Below are 22,474 nucleotides of genomic sequence, written 5' to 3'. Positions count from 1 at the left end.
GCCTCTTCAATGCTAGTCATTCTTACCAAACTTAATTCCTCCTCGATGCAAGGTCGCAACCCACTAATATAACGAGAAACCTTCTCCTTATTTGCTTCTGCATGTCCTACTCTAATCACGAGTCAGTAAAATTCTTCTGTATATTCTTGGACTGATCTTCCTGCTTGCTTTAACCCATTCATCTTCTTAAATAGATCAAGCTCATAGTCCACAGGAATGAACTGCTTCTTCAATTTGTCCACCATGTGATCCCATCTTGTGATCTTCTCCTTTCCTCTTCTATTTCTTTCCAATTGAACCTCTTGCCACCAGATTTTTGCATGGCCTTTCAGTTTGGCCTTTGCAAACTTAAGCCTATCTAGGTCCCTGATATCCTCATATTCAAAGTATTCTTCCAAGATTCAGAACTTCCCCATCAAGTTCCCCTTCTGGTCCCATTTCTTCTTCTTCATTGTCATCCTCACTGTCGTCACCTACAGCAACATTTGCTCCTCTATGGAGCTCCTCTTGCAATGCTTGTACCTGCCTTTGGAGGGCTCTAACCTCCTCAAGATTAACAGCTCTGGCCCTTCCGCCACGCTCTCTTCATGGAGGCATCTTCTTAACTCAAACCCACAACCACACAGTCCTGGTGCAAACTGCCTCACAGTCGGCGCTCTGTCTACAAACTCAGGAAAACCTGCTCTAATACCACTTGATGGAGGCACAACCCAAGAACAAAATGGACGCAACAGAAAGGGAAAATTATATTAACTAAGAGAATAAGCTATTACAAATAGTACAAAGAAAATAAACTTTAGAACATGCGCTAAGGGCTTACAATAGCATAAATCTGGAGATAATTTCTCCTTTCAGTACCTCCTCTCAAACTCCGCTCCGAACTGCCTTTTACAATGCCAAAAATGTCCTTAAATAGACCTCAGAGGGTTAAGGACTAGGACTACATTCTAGAAAGTTCTGGTAGGCATCCACCGACAAAATAGAAGGTTCCAGAAGCTGCGTTAAAAGTCGATGCAAATCTAGAAGAATCTAGAAACGGTAACCGAACTTTCGGGAGACATAACTTTTGAACCGTAGCTCTGATTGACGAATAGATTACATTTTTGGAAAGCTCTTGAAGCGTTCTATAGCCCTATGGACCATCTTTGCTCGTCCCTCAGTTTTCAACCCTTTTTGAGGTCATTTAGTGCCCCAAACTTGACTTTGAAGCATTCTTAGGAGGTCTCCAAAACTCAAAAAACTACAATAACTTTCAAACCGTGGGGCCTATTGACCTGATTCTTTTTCTAGAATGCTCTAAATCATGATTACATTCATCTGGCCAATTCACACCTTCTAGTTTACCAAAATGATGGCCCAAATACATGCTCCTATTTTTTTGGGATTTTCAAATGCACTGATAGTGGAACTGTGAGAGTTGGAACCTTTATTTGACCCAAATGGGTATCCAAAAATGAAAACACATCAAATAGAAACTAAGTCTAAGTACATTTTTTTTGGGTGACACAGGATTGCCCTTATACCTCTGGATGCTCCTGCATCAATAACTCAAAATAAATTTATCAATTAAATCCCTATTCCTCTATTAAACTAAATAAATCCTCAAATCTATTCAATTTAATTACATACTCCCATTTTATTGAATAAATCATTTAATAAAATACCTAAAATCCTTAAAGCCTTCCTAAACCCTATCTTAACCACTAATCCAACCCATTCATCCATACTAACCTCACTTAGCCACCTAACTAATCCATCCCATCAAAGCTAAGCTACTTGCCCTCCTAACCCCCTTTCTTGGCTAATCCTAATCCCCCTCCTAAGCATGTGCACAACTTTAAGCAAGGGTTAAGACTTGCTAACCCAAGCCAAAGTACACAAACTCAACCACACCTCTCACATCCATGAAATATCTCTTACACCTCTCTTAATGACTCTTACATCCCTCTTAAATACTTAACCTCCCTCATTACTCCTTTGACCAACCCTTATCCTATCCTCTCACAGTCATCCTCCCTGTGACAAGTGTCACCTCACTATTGGTGCTAAATAAGCACAATCCATGTGTTCCCTTTTGAGTTCATCTTGACCCTCCCTCAACATGTCATCATCTTTGCATCCTAGCCATCCATCTCTCTACCCCTTGGCCTATAAATGGAACCCTCTCCCTTCACAAAATCATCCACCTTTTATGCAATGTTATAATGCTATTTTGAGAGCTTGAAAACTACCAAAATACCATTATAATGTTGAAATACCTCCATGACTCCATTTTTGAAACCACTCTTCATGCACACCATCCATCCACTTAAAACTTGAGTGTAATTGTGAGCACACATATCTACCTATCAGGGACAAAGCCATTTCATCATGTGTTATACCATTAGGAGCCTACCATTCTTGGTTTTCTTCCTTCTGTGGTGATAACAATTGGTCCTATCATAAGTTTTTTTCATTTTTAGTATTGAGAATGCTTTTAATAGATTATGTTTCAATTTGCAATACTAGATATTAGGTGATACAATTTCCACCAAAAATCTACAATAACTTCTCCAATAGTTAACCTGGAGCAATGAGAATTTTATGGTAGACTTATAATTCCAAAATGAACTTTCCTATAGAAAATGAGAACATTCTAAGCTTGTATGGAAAACTTGTTAAAAATAGGAAGCTCCTAGAAATAGCAACCCCCTTGTCTACTAGTCCTTATATATATATATATATAATTGGGTGATGCAAGATTAATCTTACACCTAGGATGCTCCTACATCAATTGTTCATGTTCAAGGCCAAGAGATAAGTATCATATTTGTTGTCTGCTAACTATTCACTTTCTATTGGACATTTTCACTAGCAATGACATTAGTTTAGAAATAATTCAATCAAACATGCACACTACTTTTGCATGGAATGCTAAACTAATGCTTGCTTGTATCACCTTTGAATTTGGTGTTCATCCTTTCTAATCAGATAAGGCCAGTGGTTCAAAGATTTTAAAGCAAGATTTACAAAAGATTTATTATGGATTTCCACCTAGCTTGTAAAATGGTTTTATTTGGTGGTATAACTATTGTACTTTTCATTTGTCTTGTAGGTGACCTTTTGAGAGTTATCACATATATATTTCTTTTTTATTTTTCTTGTTTAAACCTAAAAAAATTTGTACTATATGCACTGTAGTCTAATAGGACAATGGGTAGTACCCATGTGTATTCTCATACAACCCATAGTTAAGGGTTACATAAAAAATAACATTAAAAAGATTTTTTTGTGCTTGAAAAGTCTTATGCTTTTAATAACTAATTTGCCAATTTTAAATTAGTGTTTTTTTAATTTAATTTAATTTAATTTAATTTAATTTAAATTTTTTTTATAGATACTCTTTTTAGATTTTTGGAGCACGAGATTTATTTCTTTTTTCACCTCTAGACTATTTCATTAACTTTTAGACTCTCACTTTAACTAGATGCATTTTTCAGTCCATTGGACTAGGCTTTTAAATAGGCATATTATAGGATATTATTTAGGAAGTTCATTTTATTTCTTTGTAATTTTCTTTTGATGAGCTTAATTGAATTTTCTCATACCAAAACCAACATCTTGTAGGTGTCTTTTTCTCTTGTGAATTATATGCATATTGCTATTCTATTTGATTTTGAATTATATGGGTTTTGATGTTAGTGTATGACATATTTCTATGCTCTAATTATATTATATCCATTTTTTCTCCATATAAAATTAATATTTGAAATTGAAAATGATTTAAACATTATCTTTTCTACACTTTATTCATGAACCCTTATAGCCCAAAGTTCCAAACTTGGCTCTAATACCAAAATATCATACCCAAATTTTGAACTACACACACACACACACACACACAATCTACTCAATAATATTCATAAAATTAAATTTTGAAAGACTTTAAGAAACCATATCAAATCATTTACAAATTATTGCTACAATTTTTCAAATACATCTAATCATAATCTAGGAAATATTTAAAGTAAAATGTATTCATAACTTTGACATGTCTCTTCCAAAATTACAATCACATCTAGATCTTACACCAAAACAAGATTTACATATCCGAAGATCTACATGTGATCTTTTATAATATAGAACTTCTACAAATATTCATAACAAATCATCTTAAAATCTCTAATAGAAAATGAAATCTTCCAAGCTTTTCTTCAACACAAATCCATATGATACCTCAGTAAAAGCACAAATTTGTGTCCGAGTTTATGATACCAAAAACTATTTTGGCCAAATCTCATTTCTCTATCAAAACTCATTTTTTTTCAAAAGCTAAAATACCCTTTTGTAGATCTTAGATTTAATATCATCATTATATACATTTCTGAGTGTTTTGATTAGTTATAATATGTTATAATCTCAAAATATTATAAGTCAATATTTCAACATTTTTGAAGATGCTCACTCGAAAAAGGAAAAAAATAGTAAATCATATCAAAAAAATTTAAAAAATATATTTATCTCTAGAGGAGACAATCCTCTTCACGAAGATCTAATTTTTTTCAAGAAGGTATAAATTTGATAGGGAAGTTTTGACGGGAGGAAAAAATTGTTGGATTCTAATAAGATCAAACTTGAGTACTTATAACAAATAAAATATACATAAAAAATAACTATTTCTTTTTTTGTTCACTAGCTATATATGTCATCTATAAGATATTTTCAAATTAGAACAAAAAAATATGATTCTCATATACTTGCTTGACGGGAACTACACCCTATATTTTTTATAGTTAAAAAAGGGACTTCAAAATAAAATAAAACGAATAAATTCTTACTTAAACAAATTATAAAATTTATAGGCATAAAATTCATCCAATTCTACACATTTCGTTAGTTTACATCATCTTCATATTTTAAACACAAATACCATTTTTTTTGTGATTAATGTTGAACTGTCACATTCTAATATGATGTTTCTTTATAAAAGGTGACATAGGTTTGTGCTTTTACCCACCTATAGAAAATAATACTAAAAACCATGGAGATCTCACCTCCCAAGCTAGGTCTCCATGAGACCTCCCATCGAGCTTGGAGAACCAAGACTAACTGAGTAACAATCAAGAACAACCATATAAAAAAATAATTACATGATACAACATTTAATGCCCTTCTTGAGCTTACACAACAAGTTACCATAGAAACCAATATAATGGGTGAAGGTGTTCCTAAAACCTTGAGGAGAAGCCAAATACATAAAACCATATCTACCTTCACAAGGCATACAAAATAATTACCAACTCTCAAAAAATTTCTTGCCTTATCACCCCAAAGTGCATAACAATGCATTGACACATGCAACCCATACTACATGCATATCCCTCTTCCTTCCAGGGAAGAGACATTGCACTCAAGGAAAAGGCCCAACTAACCCCTTCACTTGAAGGTCACTTCTTCTCTCCCAAGGGTGAGTGACATCCTTCCACACCCATAACATCATACTCTCAAAATAAAAGAAAAAGAAAATAAATAAAAGAAATTCACTCACACCCAACAATACAACACAGAAAATGAACAATACACATATGCATCTACAAAAAAACTTACTTAAATTTTATTTAGAAAAATGATATAATACATATTCCTAAAATATGGCAAAAGCTCCAACCTTTCTTCAAGCTATGGGAAATGAACCGATTTGAGAAGAGTCTTATATCCTTCCTTGATCAAATCTCCAAAAATATAAAATCTCTAAAGCTAGAGAGTGGGTGAATGAAACTCCTATTTTCAAAATCCCCTTTAATATAGGAAAAAACTCAACTCCTTTTTCTCCATTTTGAAATGGAAAAATCCCCTTAACTCATCTAAGTTTCCCTATTTGGTTGGAACTCCAACTCACTCAAGATAAGGTGAAAAGTTGGGTAAGATTTCTTCCATTTTTGCATTACTTAAAAAATAGGAATTGAAAAGGGTTAGAAAAGTGATTTAAACTAAAGTCAAAATTAAAGCCCTAATATATAGTACTAAAATGTAGGTAACTTAATTTTACCAAAAGAGCATCCTAGGACTCTAATCAAGCCTTCTAAAGTCGCCTTAAATTTAAAATCTGCATTTAATCTAATAAAAGCCTTCATACGATAATTTTATGCAAGGGGATATAACTTAAACATTTCTAATTGGTAAGAAATAATATTGGATTTTTTTTCCAATATCTAAAACTAACTTGCCACTTATACACATAATAATACAAGTGCTAGGTGACACTATAAAATATAGACTTAACATTAAGAGTGGAAAATCTAATCTAACATAGTTATTCACATTATCTTCACAAAGTAAAATACTAAACAACAAGGCTAAGATCTCTTCATTAGATGCAACCTTGGCATTCTTAGTAGATACAAAGGTATAGGCTTAGTTCTCCATTTTACCATGGTTATATTTCCTGCAAACTCAAACTGCATATTAGTAGTCCAAGATATATAAATCCTAAATAAATTTTTATATTTATCATTGAATAAAAACATATAATATATCTCAGTTGAATTTCAAATAACATTTTTCCATTTCTATAATATTAGCAAAATCGACTGAGCATGATAGGACCATTTACAACATTTCATTATTTTAAAACATATGATCCATCTAATCTTTGCACTCAAACTTGATTTCATACTCAATAAAATAACCAACCATGTACATGAATGTAAAAAATCATCAAGCATCATCAATAAGTTCTAACATCATAAATAATCATCATAAAAATAAAACGTCCCATAATATCAAATAGTCATGAAAACAATCTAAAATAGGTCCAACATATAACAAGGTCTCAAAATATAATGTATCTAAAATATAAATAAACTACTATGATGGGCTCGGTTGAGGCGTCACATGAGGCATGTAGGGATGATCATTAGATTCAAGAAATGAAGGAAGAAATAGATTAGATTGTGAAGAATGAGACATGGGAACTAGTTCATAGGCCTAAAGATAAGAATGTTATAGGAACCAAATGGGTATTCAGAAACAAGATCAATGAACAAGGTGAAGTTGTGAGGAACAAAGCTAGATTAGTATGAAATGGATATTCATAGAAAGAAGGAATAGATTATTGAAGAATTTTATTCCCTTGTAACTAGAATGAAAGTAGTAAGAATATTCTTGGCTTATGCAACAATTAGAAAATTTAAATTGTATCAAATGGATGTCAAGTTAACCTTTCTAAATGAAGATCTTGAAGAAGAGGTATACATTGAGTAGCCAACAAGATTTACTTTGACAAAATAAAAAGACATGGCATGCAGATGGAAGAAAGCATTGTATTTTCTAAAGCAGACACCTAGAACTTGGTACCCAAGCTTGGATAAGTATTTTGCAAAATTGGAATTTTCTAAAGGTATGCCAAATAGTGACTTGTACTTGAAATAAATTGAATATGATTTTATGATCATTGTGATATTTTTTGACGATATAATATTTGGAGTTAATGATGAAGAAATTGATAAGTTTGCTGAAAAGATGAAGAATGCATTTGAGATGCGTTTGATTTTTGAAATAAGTTTTTTCTTAGGTTTATAGATTGTGCAAAATAGTGGTGGTATTTTCATATCTCAAGCTAAGTATTTGAAAGACTTCTCAAAATTATTTGTCATGGAAAGTTGTAAGCCTTTTGGTACACCTATGTTAATTGGTCACAAATTATTTAGCAAAGATGAGACACCTATAGTTGAGAAGAAGTATAAATCAATGATTGAAGGTTTACAATATTCAACTCACACCAGACTAGATATAAAAAATGCAACTAGGATATTAGCTAGATTTCAAGATGATCCTAAGGAATCTCATTATGCAATAGTAAAGAGGATATTTAGATATTTGAAGGGTACACTTGATTATGGGTTATTGTATGATAGATTAAGTGATTTCACTTTGTGTGCTTATACTAATATAGACTGGGTAGGTAGTATGAATGATAGAAAAAAAACTCGTGATGGATCATTTAAAATTCTTGGAGGAAGATTAGTTTTTTTGGTTGAGACAAGATTGTATTTCATAGAGTACAACTAAAGTAGAGAATGTAGTAGCAACAAATAATTGTAATCAAATCATGTAGAGGAATCAAATGCTAAAGGACATTGGGATAGAATTTTGAGAACTTGTTATCATACCTTGTGATAAAAAAACTACAGTGAGTATGTCTAAGAACCTTATATTGCATTCTAAGACTAAGCATATATAAATATTGAGTATCATGTTTTCAGAGAGAAAGTTGTAGAGAAAGAAATTAGATTGGAGTATGTTAGTGTAAAAGATTAGATAGCATATATCTTTATGAAGGCTTTGCCTAAAGATAGATTTGAGTACCTGAGAGGTATGATCCTACCTACTTCTAAGTAGATGATGTAGAGATTACATCAATCTAGTAGTACAGAGAACTATTGTTTAACTAGAGGGTAAGTGCAAGAACTTGGGTCTCACTTTTGGGAAAAAAGTGGAAGTGTTTTTCCTATTTTTGAAATTTCTTGTCAATTGATGTCAAAATTTGACACATTTAGAGATTGACTACTAAAAAATTTTGAAAATAAAAATTGTAGTGTTCAGAATCTAATTTTTGAATATGTAATTTATTTGAGCACCCATATGATATTTTTTTTTTGGGTATGGATCTTTAAAAATCACTTTTTCAAAATGCCTACTTCAGGACCATACCACACTCATTTACAGACACCATAATTTGACAGAAATAAATATTTTTTTGTAAATTCTTTTAAATATAGTTACCTAACACACCAAAGATTGATGATAATATTTTCCCTTAATTTTTTATTATTAATTATTAATTTCCTATAAATATAAATTTTAAAACATTTTGTGTATAGACACCATAATTTGATCAAAATTTCACTTTTTTTCAAAAAAAAAAAAATTAACTTCAAAATAATTGAATGTAGATTGATGACATAAATTAGTTTAGGAAAAATCATAAAATATAAAGCTTATTAAAGTTTTAGTGAACATTGCTATTTTACATTTAAGTACCACCTTTGATTAAAAAATATACAAAAAGAGTAAATAAAATCATAACACTCTAGAATTTATATTTCTAAAATCAGGACAGTGAGAGCTCTGATGGATTTTTATTTTTTTTTTAAAATTGATCAAGAAGACCCTCTAAAAATTATGGGAAGGCATGAATTTGTCAATTCAATGCCTTACCCAAATCTTGAGAGGCCAAGGCATAGGCTTGGTCTCACAAAGCCTATCCCGAACCCAAATCTGAGGCAAGAAAAAAAAATCCCACCTCATGTTGTAAGAAACGGGCACCCATTATTTGAAATTCAAAAAATGGGTACCTATTTTGAAAAACTAAAAGCGCCATTTAAAATCACCCCAAAAATTTAAAAAATTGAATTTTTTAGAAATAGTTAGCCATTTTTTTACTTTTAAAAAATAGTTACCCATTTGTAAAAAAATCAATTTTTTTATTTTTCCAAAAATGGGTACTCAATTTTAAAAAAAATGGGTGCCCATTTTTTAAATTTAGGATCAAGTACCTGAACAGAAAACAAGTGTCCATTTTTAAAAATCATGTACCCATTTCTAAGAGGTCTCATTCTATGGATTTTACTTTTGTGAAATTGTGACCCAACTTTGTGCATTTACCCTAGACTAAACGCTAATGCTTCCTATATGGGGGAGTATCTAAGATGAGAAGATTCATTTAGGACTCTTGGTAATTGGTCTAGAACGATGTCTTTGGATACAACAGATGATTGAAGACTTTAATTAGATCATGATTGACATAATGAAACCTTTTTCAATGATATCAATGAAGGAGAGATTGCATGAAAAAAATCTCCTTAGATGGAAGAGTATGCATTTGAGGAGAGCATGTATAGAAAAAAATTACATCTCCTTAGTACTATAGGAGAGAGGTTGCATAGAGAAGAACCATGTATGGAGAAGATATATTGAGATCTATTGTGTTAAGGTTTCTAAGGGGAGATGCATTGAATGGGGGAGAAGTTGAGAGTTGTTTAGTGTGTGAACAAATGATGTCAATCCTAAAGAAAGAGATGTTGAATAGAGGAGTGTTCTAGTAAGTTTCAAATTTAGTTGATGAAAAGGATTTGAAAATATGAGAATACCAATAGCAACAGAGTGTTGTTTTGGTATTCTTGGAGCTTAGATGTTTTCATCTATGTTGCCATCAATGCCAAAGGGGGCAATTGTTACCATCAATGTTGATGCTATTTTTTTTTTTTTTTTCGGGGGGGGGGGCGAGGGGTGGGGGGGGGTATCCTGAAAATTTCTAGAGCATGTGGATAATGTTAGCATGATTGACATGTTGCATTCATGACTATGTTTGTCATTGATGACAACATAGTATAGTTTTTTTGAAGACTAGAATAGTAACAAATAGAGAATGAGGTCATATGGATAGTTTATAAAACATAAGATCAACTATGGTTAAGGACATTCTATACACAATGTCTAAATGATGTGGTTAAGTGAATCTATAGTAAGTTTAAGATCCCTAGAAGATATTTGCGATTTAGAGAGAGCAATATACATACATAGTAAATTATAAGTAGTTTTTGATGAATAGATTGTATCTCCTAGCATAGTTAAAATAATGATATGAAAAGCTATACAGTGATAGAAGATAGTTTGATGGTGACATCAGTCAATGCACAAGCTCTAGAGTCACACATGTGAGAAGTTGTAAGAATGTGAGCTGACATTGCTTTGTAATTGTGAAATAATAAATTATCTTAGTGTGGTCCTATTATAATTAATTGGGAAAGCCTCAAGGCTAACTCAAGGAATTATTTTGAGAACATGCCATAAAGGATGGCTATTTTCCTTTGGTAAAATGTGAATGGGATGTTGTCAAAGTGAGAAGTGTGTGAACAAGATAAAACTATTTGGTAAATGTGAGTAAGTGATCTAATGGATTATTGGATGAGAAGTTGGTGATCTGGTATCAAGATTAGAAGGAGTAGATGTCTGGTTGATAGGATAGAGGAAGAGGAAGTACAAGTATAGATTATTTCTATTATTCTACAACAAATAATATGAAGACCAGTTGGATAGTGAGTTCAGTGGTCTTGCCCCTAAATTTTTTCAAATAGTTGGTCCATCTACTTTCTACAACTCCTAATAGGGTTGGGAATTTCTAATAGGGATTCAAAGTTTCCTAATCGGAACTGACATGTATTGAATGTTTTGATTGACTCGTAATAGGTTTCATCCTCACACAAGGAATATATATATATATTAGTACATCACTTTATTGGTACCATCCCCACTATGGTTTTTTCTCTAATCAAGGGTTTCCCTAGTTAGCATATCCCATGTTATTGTATATAACTATCTTGTTATGGTTTCTTATTATATTGCTCATATGGTTAAGGATTAATAAGTTTGATAATTGTTATAATAGTTGGATAACTGATTCACCCCCCTCCTAGTTATCTTGGTGGAATTGACCTTCTGACAAAAATGACTTAATATCATGGATCAATTGTACATTTGGATGGATGACAAAGTGAGCTCCCATTTGGTCTTTCTCCTCAGCAATTACATGAAAAAGCTTGAATCATGGTGCTTCATAGACCACATTCTTTAGCAACATCTTAGAACCCTTCTTCTCCTTCACACTATAGCTAGATGCCATTTTTCTTGGTGAATGAGGAATTTTACTGACAAGTATCCTTCCTAAACTGTACTTTTACAAATTCAGTCAACAACACAAGAAATCACTCTTGATCACATAGGGGTTCCAAAATCATTCTACTCAAAGTGATCTCTAAATTCATTATTAGAATATAAACCCTTGATTTCATCTTGTATAAACATTTCAAATTTTAGGGCCTAATAAATGCTTTGTACTTCACAGGTGAGATGTCTTAGAAAGGTCTTTGAACTTGAACTCAACATGAATTGTCTATTGTGAAGCTTAGTTAGTACTAGTTCCTAGCCTAACTTGACTCAGTTAAAACTCATTAAGCTTCGTAGCTCGGCCATAACTAAGATTTAAATTAGTTAAACTTAGTTTCTTCTAGTTGTCCTAGTGCATCTTAGTGTGTAGATTTGGAATTTTCTTTCTTATTTCTCTGGAACTACTATAGGATATTCCTTGAATTCACAGTTCCATCCATCTCCTTGAATTTTTAGTTGGATGTGGATGCAACACCCCACTCATTGGATTGGTTAACAATAGCTTCATTGTCTTGCCTTGCATTCTCCTCTGATTTTGTTACCCATTTTTTATTCATCTGTGTTTTGATCCGTTCATCCTTTGTTTTCATTTTATTTTCTTCACTAGAATTTGTTGTAGCTTGATTCATATAGTTTCTTGCCAAATGACCTATCCCTTTGCATACATAAAATCTCACATTCGTATGTCTTTTCCTTAACTGAGTTCTTATACAATTTACTACAATGTGGCCATATTCTCCAGATAGATGACATATTCCCCATGTGTTGTAGTCCCAACCAATAAATTATCTTTTTCTAGTTCAATTGTGTTGATTATTTGGACTCCATTGATTTGATCTTCACTTAGAAAGTGTGTGACTATGCTTGTGATATTTGAAACATTTTCCTTCAAATTTAAATCTAGTTATGCATTCATTTTCCTTGTGTCCATATTTGCTACAATTAAATAGCAATAACCTTTGAACTTGAGTTTCATAGTCATACTCCAAGGAACATTTGATGTGTGACCTATTTTTCCATAATTGTTACATGTAGGTCTTTTTTTCATCTAAGCCCCTTGCTACTATGATTTTCCTTGATTGGATTAGTATACCCTAAACCATTAGTTCCTTTAGGTCTATTCAAAGTTTATTCATAAAATTGATTCAAACTTTCTTATGATCTCAACCTTCTTTTACTGAGTTCCTTTTTAGCTCTTAGATCATTTTAAAGTCTATCATTGTCTTTTCTTAGATTGGTGAGTTCATGGATTCCAATATCTAGTTGATTTGTCATGTCTACCTAATGTTGAAATAATTGTTGGATTCCTTTGGTCTTTTGTTCCAATCTTGTTGCAAGAAATATTTTATCCTCATCTTCCATTTCTTTATCATTTTTTGCTTTGTTCTTTTGTCCCATGTCTTCACATAGCCTGACTGGGTAACTTTCTTGCTTTCTTCTCAATTTTCTTACCTCTTCTTGTAGAATGGTATTCCTTCCTAGTAGATCTTCTATGGGTGCATCTTCTTCAACTAATCTTCTTTCTCTACAGACATCTTCCATTTTTTATTTTATGTATAAATTTTCATTCATCTACATAGATAACTCATTTATGATTTTTAGAGAGTGAGTGAGTTTTTCTTTGTGTTTCTTAACTTGTTTCATAGCCATATGTAGATCTAGTTTGTCATTCCCAATAGTTTTTTTCTAACTTATATACTTCCAATTACTCAAATATTTACTCTCAAATTCTTAAGCTTTTGATATGAGAACCTTTCTCTGATACAAAATATTGGAAATTTAATGATATATAAGTGATTGAGAGGTGGGAGATGGGGTATATTAGGAACTACTTGAAATTTTTCACTTATAATAATTTTCCTTTACCTAATTAGATTGTCTAATCTACTTGCCATGCATATTCACATAAAGTAATACATAAACCAACACCATAAATCTTTGACATAATATTTAGTAATCCAAAAAACCTACAAGGAGAAGGTAAAACAAGGGTGGTGATGACACTCACAATGCTTCACTACTATACTAAAATAGTGCAATTTTTACGGCTTACAATTGCTCACTTCTAGTGATCTACTCTATTAGGAGTATAAAAGACTGTTAGGTCCACTTTGTGAGAGCATTTTAAAATATAATGAAATATGTACCCTACTAGGAAGTTTTACAAGGGACTACTAAGTTGACCTTGTTAGGAGATTTACCTGAAGCACCTATTATGATGCAAATAGTAGGATGATCCTTGATTGAGAATTGATTTTTATGATATATATCCTTTAGAGATTGTAATCACCTAACTATTATAATCTAAGTCTCTACTCTACCCTCTATATTGCTTGGTAGCCTTCTAATCAAACTATTATATATTCTTCTTTTGTTCCATAGTTTATTGGTGTTATTCTTCTAATGTGTTTCACATATTAGACAAAAAAAATTTACATTTCTTATATATATCTGTAAATCAACATTTTCATTCCAAGTCTACTTCAAAATATTTGATACCTTTAAAATAATCAAATTACATCTTTGGGTCAATTGAATACTAATGCTTGGGTCACATTGTGCATTTAGGTGTTATGTTGATGCTTGAGAAAATCAATAAACTTGATTACTTGGGTAACACTAGATGCTTAGGTTATACTATGGCACTCAGTTAACACATGATGCTCAAGTTATACTCTGACGCTCAAGTGACATTGCATGTCTTGCTTGAACTGAGAACTCAGTGAACACTGGCAGCTTGGTTCATATTGTTAACTCAATTTACATTGAGAACATGTTCCATATCATAGATCTCACTTAACACTAAATATGTTCACTCTATTTTGGCTACATTGAAGCATTCAAACTAGAGGAGAGCTTGGCTATAGTATTAACCGACCTTACTCGATGACTTAAGTGTTTTATTAGTCGTTGACAATATGTCTTGCCATAGGGTCAATAGATAGATGTAAATTTACTGTAATTTTTTACAAAGATCTTCACTAAGCATTTGAGTTTTGTAGGATATAGGAAATAGACCAGTATAAAGAAGCACATCAATTCAAAAGCACAAAATTCTAAGCAAAGATGCAAGATGAAAATCAATAAACTAGGAAGGCTCTGGTGATGAAACAATTCTTGTAACCTTCTAAAAAGGAAATAAATCCTAGAAAAGTGAAGATGTAATGTTATCAAGGACATTCTAAAAATGTTGTTGTAATTTTATTAAATTATCAGGACTTAGACCTTGTATTGATTTTAAAAAATTAAAAAATTATCAAAACTATAATTAGTAATATGTATATTTTAGATTTAACTTTTTCATTTTTTCATTATCTCAATAAAAATTCTAATTATTTATCTTAAAATAATATATTAAAAAATAAAAAATAATTTTTTTTAGATTAAACAGTTGAACCTACACTTTCTCATTAAATTAATAGGAGTCAAACAATATATTTATTATAAAGTAAATAATGAAGAATGTATTGATTAAAAAAATATATAAATAATTTATTCTAATAATAAGATAATTTGTATTATTTAAAAATTATTTTGATAATTATTATTATTTATATTTTGTAATATATTTTCAAGCATAAATTACTATATTCAATATAAACATCAATTTTTATTTTTAAATAATGACAACTATAAGCTGGTTTTCCTAATTATGGTATATATATTAAATTATTGATATTAACAAGTGTTAGCCATTAATTTTGGTAAAATAAAATAATTTAAAAAATCTTATATATATATATATATAATCATAATGCAATTATATTATTAATTTATTCTAATATTTTTATATTATATTATAATGTAAGTATATTATTAATTTATTATTTGTTGGTAAATAGATTGTTCTTTTATTCTACTCTTGAATGCCCAATTTTCTTGAACAATATCTGATTACAATAGTTGGGAAATCCTAAGTGATTGACTTTCCTCTGAATTCTTAGGTATAGCTCCCTCAGATCTTGTGATTTGCACTAAATCTTATTTGTTCCTAAATCTAAATAGGGTTTGTTCTTGACCAGAGAATAGGAGAGGTAAACCAAGTTAGGCCTGGATAGGAACTACCTTAGGTGAAGATATGGGTATTAAAACTAATCAAGTCTCTGAACTCACACATCTTATGAAGTCGTAGAAAATGATGAAATGCTGATGAATTCTATTTATGAATTAACTACTTAGCTAAAAGCTTCTAACTATAATAAGGAAGAGAGTAATTCAAAGAAGAACACAAAACATAACCTCTTTAAACATTCAATAATACTACTATTATCTACAACTTACTACATTGAATAGGGGAAGAAAGCTTTGTTCATTCATCAAGTCATTTCAACATAAAGAGATATCCTAATCTATCACAAAATAATGGAATAGTAAATAATTGACACAAAATAGATTCAACTTATCTCTGCAATATGATGTATCTCATGCCAAAAAATAGCCAATCTTCTATTAATCTTTCAATTAGATACATATAGGATTCTGAGATGAGCATTACAAAATGAGACTCAAATTAGTTTACCTCCTCAAAATTAACAAATGGCAAGGAGAAAATTTTCTATTACAATCATTACATCAAAATATGAAAAGGCAGGATAAGAATCACTTCGCCTTCTTTCCTTTTTCTGACTTCACCCTATAGGCTTTGGTGGCAAAATTTATTGGGATCAGCTCCTCAAGTCTATGAGCATAAACATTAGTCTATCTTAAGAGCCACTTGGAATTCTCTCTGGCTAGATCTTTGATGGCACTCAACCACTCCTATATTTCTTCCTTAGCCAACTGTATACACCCACCAAGTTTTTGAAGCTCCAACACTCTATTCTCATGATTAAAATATTTCTCTATTAAACTATCCAAATAATTAGAGAAATTTTTTTGCATGACAACAATTCTAGCTATCCCTGTCCCTTGTCCACTAGCTTGGGAATCTGCATATAGCCCTCTTAGTAACTCATAGTCTCTATTTTGATCTTTCTTAAGTTTGACCTCCATTTCCTTTAACCCTTCCTGTACTACTAAGATCATTTTAGATTTGAATTTCATGCTCTATAGCCATTCAAATAAGGGCCCATCTCCCTCTGGTAGAATCTTTACCTCCACAGATTCCTTAGCCTTCATGTGGATGATCATTTTCAATAAGGCAATGTGATCCTTTCTCTTAGCTTTCTCTACTACTAGGGTAGTTCAATTAGATGAGATATTATCTTTTCTATTTAAAGCTTAATATTGCATTGCTAATTTTCTCTATGATTGCAAGTCCCTCAGACTTGAGATTTCTACTCCACACCCTACCAATGTTCTAGAAGTGCTTGTCTTCTTGTAACTAGGAGATGATAGCTTGAATGTCAGTAGCTATAGGATTATTGGTGGTTGACATTCATGAGATGCTTGCTAGCATGATGACTAATTGACTAATGAAGCAATTGAGTTCATGAATCTTTGCCTACATTCTAACTTTAGCTAGCTTAAGGCTTCTAAGTTGTCCTTCTATCACATCATTTGTTGAATTCCTTAGGCACACCTTAGTGTCATTTCTAACTTGTCCAAGTTCCATAGAATGTAAGGAGAAATACTCTATATACATGTCTTCAATCCTCCTTTCCTTAGTGGGCTTCACAATTTCCATAGTTAGATGCCCTAGATCAGGATCTTGTCTAAGAATTGATAGGTTCTTCTTCTTCTTTTAGATTACTCAATGCTGATCCAAAATGGATAGCTAGAGATAAAGTTTCATTTTTGGGGACTCCCTCTTCTTTACCCTTCTTATTTCTATCCAAGGTTTCTTCCAACCATGATTATGTTCTAATCATCTTAGATGTAGTCCCAAGCATGTCTACACTAAACATATTTATTTTGATAGGGGTTAATGTCTTCCTAGCTGAAGAGAAAGGGTTCTTTGGGACTTGGGAAATGAGTTTTTATGCTTTGAGACCTTTCTCTATTTTTGTAGTCTTCTTTATGGCTTCATCATACTCAGTAGACTCACTTTCGCTACTTCCACCATCTCCAAGACCCACCAATTATACTTGGGGACTACTTGGTAGGAGTAGTGTAGCATTCACATATGGGATCAAATTGCTATGGGGTGAGAGAGCTACTATGAATATGTTTTCTTTAAATTCCTTTCTCTTCCTCTTCTCAACCTTTGTTTTAGTTTTTCTTACTAGTACTGAACCATCCAGACAAGTTTTATTAAGGGGGATATTCTTGCTAGGAGGTTGGTTGCCTCCACTAGTTGGTTGAGTAGGCCCTTGAGTGATAGACAAGATTATGCTTGAGGCACCACTATGTGAAGAGGAGGTGGCAACTACACTCAAAGATTCTTGGATGACTGTGCCTTTGTCCCTACTTCACCATGCCATGGTCCAGTCAACCCACTTTCAAGTTCTCTTGTAGATTCTAGCCATAATCATATCTAGGTCTTCCACTGCTTCTTCGTAAGGTTCCAAACTTATTGGAGTACTCCTAAGGTTAGTCAAGTAAGTCTTTCTATACATGTTCTAACTGTCATCTTCAACTCCTTCAACATTAATGTTAACCTTATACATTTTCATCTAGTCAATTATCAGTCTGGCAAAGGATTGATCACGGCTCTCGAACTCATCTTTGCAGTAAGCCCAATAGTCTTCAATGGTAGTGATGTGCTTTATCATGCTCCCTATCTACATGACATCTTTGGCATACCCATTTGGGTCAAACATGGGCCTTGAGACTTCATACATGTCTAGTTTATATTTCTTCTTGAACACCTTCATCATGTTTTTAGCATCAGACTGGGTGTCATAGCTGAAGGCTTCAACTTTCATGGGAAATTCATATCCTTTCTTCTTTAGCCTCCCACTTAGTATATTCACGTATAGGACTTTCCTTATGATCTTCATTAGTGTGATCATGTTGCTTAGATACCTAGGTAGCTTTAAGGGGAATCCATCAAATGCTACAATACACAAATATGAAAATGACGAGAACTAAATTAGTAAACATCAAAATTGACTAATGGTGGCATGGTTTTTGGGCTAAATCTCCTTTTTTGGGCATCCCTATAGCTCCCTACAAATCCTCATTGTAAATGAATCATTCAACTTAACATAATCTAAATAACTATTCTATAACTGTAGACATGGATAGAATTCATAAGATTTAACATCATCAGGGAAGGTTTCTAGTCTTGGGTGACCAAGCCATAATTACAATGAGGCTAGCATGTAAATCAAGAAGGAAGACATCTATGTATTGGGTACCAGAGAAAATTAAATGAACTAAAAAGAAATACTGCTCAACAAAATTCAAAGCCTCTTCCTAACCTTTCTACTGATGCAAGAGGACCAAAATATTAATGATTTCTAGCTTGAGGTTTGTCCTAAACAAGGTTTTTGGAACTTTATTCTTATCACTCTATAGTTTCTGCAACCATTTCCTCATGATTTTTTCCCTCCAGATAATCTTTTTAGTTGAGAATTCTTAGATGGCTCCACTAAAGCCTAAATCAGAGAACTCCTCCCATTCTGTCACCTGAAGGCAGTTTACCACTATTTGCCTATCTTTTGAGATTAGCATAGTATCATCAGTTAGCATAATTTAATGTGCCCTTTTTGGACAACTATTTATTTTGCTTTTAATTTTTATGATTCTTATAATATTTCTAACTCTTCCCCTTTTCATTATTTGATATCCTATATATGTGTATCTCCAAGAGTCGTGCACTTTCATTGTTAATATTAATTATATTAATAAGATAATTATATTATAAATTATTATAATAAATATGATTATATTATATAAATCATATTCCTTCTAATTAATTATACTATTTTAATAAGTAACTAAGATGTAATTTTCAATAGTTGATTTATGTGTATATATATTAATTATTTATATTTAATAATATAATATTTTAATGTCTAATATATATGAGTATATATATAGTATACATTTATAGTTATATGATTATATATATTTAATGTATATACATTATTATTCATTTTAATAATATATAATACTTATTTATTATTACATTATATATCAAAATGGGGATATCACAGTCCTCCCTTCTCAAATTTTCTTGTCCTCAAGCAATTGATTTGAACCTCATTAATTCGTGGTCTGGATTCCTTCTCTTTCTTATATATGTGTTAGACACTTTCAAAGTAAACATGTTAGTATATAATAACATGTACTAGAACATATGAATGAAGACACAAAGTAGACACATTAATGCATGAAGATGCAATGCAAACATGAGATAGACAGACGAATGCATGAAGACACGAAGGAGATATATTAATGCATGAAGACATGATGTAGACACATAGTATAAATGTTATAATGCTGCTTAAAATTTGAAATAAGAAAAAGGTAAGGAAATATTTTACCACTTTGATCGTGAATGTCATGCTTCTTTCCCCTATCTCAAAATCAAAAGTTCTTGAAGATGCATATTTTAAACAACTTTTCTATAGCTAGTACTATAATAGGGTGTATAATTTCATAGTGGATGGTATATTTACTACTAATTGAGTTTTGACATGGTCAATTTGGGACTCCCTTATATTTTTAATCCATATATTGAGATTCTCTCACCCCAACATGACCGATTTACTCCTCCCCCTATGCACATTCCCTACCCACTAGGAACATGTTTGATTTTGATGTGGATGGTAGATTTACTACTTCTCAAGGTTTGACACATTCATCTTGGGGCTCCCTCAAATATTTAATCCATATTGGGATTCTCTTGCCCCAACATGACCAATTTACTCCTCCCCCTATGCACACTCCCTATCAACTACGTAATAAAATACTGGTATTTATAAGCATGTCCACAATCTAATAATTATGGTTATACTAGATTGAAGAAGACAACATTCATCTCCTTCCTTGTTAACATCATATATTTCTTATTCTAAATTAGATAATTGAACATTGAACTTATTTTCAATAATTATTTAGAATAACAATAATGTTATAGATCTATCTACCATTAATAATAATAGGTTGAATTTCCATATTTCTCCTATATATATTTAGATATATGATTCAATATTCATATTTATAATAAAACATAACCATAGAAAAATATTTTAATAATGATAACAATATTTTAAATTAATAACTTAAATAGGATCCATACCTTTGTCAATTCTGGTTTAAGTTTATCCTAAACCTTGCTCCCTTCAATGCCCATTCAATAATTGTGGGCCCCTCCTATAAATCTAGCCCACTTCACCAATTTTTAAAACTTGAATCTCCTTTCTATGTGCAAGGTCAACATGGTCTTCCTGTTAGAGCCTTTTTTGATGTAGGAATATAAGAATAGGAATAGGAATACCTATAGTGGAATACTTATTCTTGAATAGAAAATAGGGTTATGTATTCCTATTCTTGTTTGGTTCACCCAAAATTTGACGCAGAATACACAGACTCTAAAATTTATGTTTTCTAAAATAAATAAAAAATGGAATAGGAATACGTATTCCTATTCCACCTATTTAGGTGGAATAGAAAATCCTCATTTTCGAGCTAAAATTGGAATGTCTTCCAATTTTATTCCTATTCTAATTCTGATTTGGTTCATGCAAATAGAGAATTCAAAATTTTAAGAATATACATATGCCTATTCCACTTGTATTCCCATTGCCAAATGGGTCCTTATTGTTTAAAGATTGATATTTCTGGAATACGGTTATGGATTGCCACATAATACAACATTGTATCCTTTCGATGATAATTTGTGCCTTATTTTATACTATCATATACAAATAAGATTTGCGATGATAATTATTGGTAGAATTTTTCATATATGTTTTATCCATTTATTGTGTGAGATGTACTTTTATTTTTATTTTTATTTTCAATGCCCTTTCCCAATGTTATGTCTTCATATTATTTTCCTCTGATATATATCTTGCATTTTGCTTGATGTATCATGTATATTTTTAAGCAAAGGAGAATCTAAAGGAGAGCCAAAGCCTTGAGAGTTTCTAGCAAGGGTGGTGGACCATAAGGCTATTACATTGAGAACATGAAAGTTTATGACAAACAATCTTTTCATAAGGAAGGAACTTGTGATTGATGTTCTGCATCCTGGCAGGCCAAATGTCTCTAAGATTGAGATCAAGGATAGGCTAGAAAAGCTTTATGAAGTTAGAGATCCACAAGCTATTTTTGTATTTGGGTTTAGAACCCAATTCAAATGGGGGAAATCTACCAAATTTGGGTTGAGCTATGATCACTTGGAGAGTGCAAAAAATTATGAGCTGAAGTACATGCTTATCAGGAATGGCCTTGCTACCAATGTGGAGGAGTCTAGGAAGCAATTGAAAGAGAGAAAGAATAGATCTAAGAAAATACGTGGAGTTAAGAAGACTAAGGCATGATATGCAACAAAGAAGAAGAAGTAATTTAGCAACTAGCACTTGAAGCAGTTTTGATATTTGTATTCAAATTTTGAGATGTAAAAGCCCATGCTGAAATTTAATGATTGATCATGTCAATTGGAAGAGTATTGCAATTAAGGAGTGAATTTTGTTTGCAAACTGAAAAAAAATCTATATTTTTTCTTTGGTCTCACTCATCAATATATATATTCATCTATCTTTTCACAGACATGTCCAGTTATAGAATGTCTAATTTTGTGATTAGTAACATTGTACTTAAACAAATCTATTCATAGCATCTGCTAGATCTTTTACTATTATTATGGATTCAATGCCAATGGTATGTGATATTGTATTTTATGAGTATACATCGACTATGCATAACAATTGCA

General features: G+C 31.7%; 1 pseudogene; it reads left to right on the top strand.

Annotated features, from left to right (window-relative positions):
* LOC149538343 (small ribosomal subunit protein eS24z pseudogene) overlaps positions 1–22,082 on the top strand; it is a 48,843-nt pseudogene extending 26,761 nt beyond the window's left edge.
* Positions 22,083–22,474: the final 392 nt, after the last annotated feature.

This window comes from Cupressus sempervirens, chromosome 9, assembly GCF_028749045.1.
Source record: "Cupressus sempervirens isolate cs-2001-9-10 chromosome 9, ASM2874904v1, whole genome shotgun sequence".
Taxonomy (NCBI): Eukaryota; Viridiplantae; Streptophyta; class Pinopsida; order Cupressales; family Cupressaceae; genus Cupressus; species Cupressus sempervirens.
Note: the sequence above shows the minus strand (reverse complement) of the source record. Positions and strands in the feature narration are given on the sequence as shown.